A 3,105-nucleotide genomic window follows, 5' to 3' on the forward strand; every position below is an offset into this window, starting at 1 on the left:
CATTTGGGCAAGCTTGATTCAGGTTGGTATAGTCGACGCACATGCACCACTTACCGTTGGCCTTTTTTACCAGAACGGGGTTAGCCACCCAGCTTGGGTAATGGACATCCCTGATGAAATCGGCTGATGGAGTTTCTCGACCTCCTCGTCAACTATTCTCCAGCGCTCTGGGGCTAAGTTGCGCTTCTTCTGTCTAACGGGCCTAACTACAGGATCAGTGTTCAACTTGTGAGTGATTATTCTAGGGTCTATGCTGGGCATCTCTGTTGCGGACCATGCAAAAACATCTAAGTTTTGAAGAAGCTTACTAGTTGAGATCGTAGAGGCTCCTCAATCGAAGCACCGATCTGGAGAGTCTTGGATGGATCTTCTGCTGAAATGGGTATAGAGGTCGTCTCTTCTATTGGTTAAGCTTGCTCCTCATGGTACTCTGTAGGTCACTCCAACTCGAGGTCGTCTGTTGCCTTGTCTTTTCCTTTGAGGGCAGCGACGTAGCATTTACGAGACTTGAGGTGGTTGCCTCACACTACCCCAACTCCGAATTCTGTGGGGAACTTCATGGCCAAGTAATAGGTGGACACCATTGCGCGTAGAGTGTGGGTGATAGGCCGACCTATTGTGGCATTGTATGGGGATGGCATTGCGACCTCTAAGAAAGTATAGTCAAATATCACTATGCTAGGCCAGGTACCGACCTCCACTGGTATTGTAACTCTCCCCAAGGGCATGACTTCCTCTCCGCTGAAGCCTACCAAAGGAGTGTCCGCGGAATTAATGTCGCTCTCTTGAAGTTGTAGCTTGTCGAACGCATCCTTGAAGAGTATGTCCACCTTCCTCAGTTCCGATGAACTGGTCAGTGAGCTTGAGAAACTTTGTGACATCTTTTGGTTTGTTAGTGACCACGTACCACTTGAATTCCTTGTAAGTGATTCCTCTCTTTATAGTTGTAAGTCTCTTAGCGGGATCTAGATTGGGAATCTGCAAGCACGCGTCGTTGAAACGCTTGATGTAACTCTAGATGGATTCTCCCTCTCTTTGGACTGTTCCAAGCAGGTTTTCCTAGGACCTCGGGCACCTCTTACTAGTAATGAAGTGTGAGGTGAAGATCTGTACGAACTACACCCAACTCTTGATTGTCCTGGGCGCAAGGTTTTTATACCATGTGCGAGCTACCCCCTTAAAAGTTGTGGAGAAAGCAATGCACATGCAGGATTCATCTGCTCCGGCCAGGTGCATTTGGGATTAAAATGAATCTACATGGTCGTTTGGATCGAATGACGCATCATACTTGTCTAAGGGAGGTACCTTGAAATCCTTTGGCATTGGGGTGGCCAAGAGTTCGGGAGATAGAGGAGAAGGCACAGACAGGAGCAGAGTGGTCTTCACGGTCCCCGAGCTCGCCTATTCTTTTCCCTTAAGCAGTTTGAGGGAGTTCTGGACTACTGCTTAGCGAGCTCTGCGGCATCGCCTTTGTTGCCTCTTTATCGGTTCCACGTTAGTGCTACTAGCTTTAGTATTGTTAGGTACCATTCTCACTGGCAACTGCTCGGACTACTGACGACGGCTGCTATGGACTGAAGGGCCTTGTCGGGAGTCCGCGGCCAAAGCCCCAAACTGGTTCTCCGCGAGTGGAACTTCGAATTGCGAAGGTTGAGGTGAAGCAGGCCTAATGGGCCAAGTGTCTCCCGACCTTCTACTTGCTGCGAGGTGGGAGGAGTAATCTGTCTCTCCCTCCTGCCGCGGGATGAGACTTGACTTCCCAGAAGGTTCTGGATTTGGGAGGTCTCTCCCCGATGAGGAGGGTGTTCGCTGTGGTAGTGAGGCTTGGTTGCTGCGTAGTCGAATGCTGAGGTGGAACAGGTTGTTGATTCTGTGGCAGCTGGGGTAACTGTTGCTGGTATTGTTGATGATAGACATGGTGGAGGACTTGCTGCTAGTACAACTAGAATTGCTGGAACTGCTGCATTTTGGCCTGCATGGCCCGCATGCAGTGCACCAGGTCATCGAGTTGATTCTACCCAACCACCGGGGGAATGATAGTGGGCTCTACGAAGGTCATACCTACTGCAGATGGGAGTGGTGCATTCACTGGTGCAATGACTTGAGGCACGTTCAGTGTGGGGACCCCGTCTGTAGAGAGGGGTACGGTGAATTGTCCAATTTACACGGTTGGGACTTGGAGTTGGCCCCCAGAGATGTTCATGTCAGTGCTACATTCGGCGTTGCTGGAAGATGCCATGGAAACTGGATATGAAATGCTTTGTGGAAAAGGGATCTTTGAAACGATTCCCACAGACGGCGCCAATTGATGTTGTGCAATCTGGCTGCTCCTAGTTGGTGGTGGCTTAGCTTCCAGTAGACGACGGACGTGGAGAATTTGCACAGAAAGAATTAGAGAACCCGGGGGTGCTTACTCGGCGAGGTCGCTCCGATGCTTAAGTCAGTATGTGTGAGCTGAGAATAATTAGAGGGCAAGATAGCTAGTAAGCAGTAAAATGCATGTACCTTGGGCCCCAGGAAGGAGGCCTTTATATAATGGAGTCCTCGCGGGCTTTATGGAGTAGTTCTGAGATCATTGCCATGATAGAATTTGTTTCCGCGTTATATGGAGATAACGTTATCAATTGATAAGGATAATCACTTTCGCCCGGATCGGACAGGAAGACAATGCTTAGCTGTTATGAGGCATGATCCCACGGAATTCGGGAACCATTGGAGTGACTTTCGGGATTATATCAAGGGCAGATCGGCATGCTCGAGCTGGTTTCCCCTCGAATTGATGTTCTTGAGCTAAGGCTCATACACCTCGAACTGAACTAGGTATTGGTGTCACGACCTAGTACCGAGGTGCCCTTAGCTTGGGGTGATCTTAGCTCGAAGAATTTTAGTTCGGGGTAGTGGAGTATCACTTTGTAATGAGCTGGCCATGCCGAGTTGGCACCTATGTCGAGTCATGTCCACGTGTCCCCTTATTATGAGGTCGGGCCAAATCACCCTCCATCAGTTATGAATAACTTTCAATTATAATAAATAAATTAAGATTTTAAATATTTAGTTAAATAACTAAATATTTTAAATAGTGAAATATTTAACATAACTGGATTT

This window comes from Nelumbo lutea, chromosome 1 (assembly GCF_056320005.1).
Source record: "Nelumbo lutea isolate HS-2025 chromosome 1, American lotus-T2T, whole genome shotgun sequence".
NCBI classification, from domain to species: domain Eukaryota; kingdom Viridiplantae; phylum Streptophyta; class Magnoliopsida; order Proteales; family Nelumbonaceae; genus Nelumbo; species Nelumbo lutea.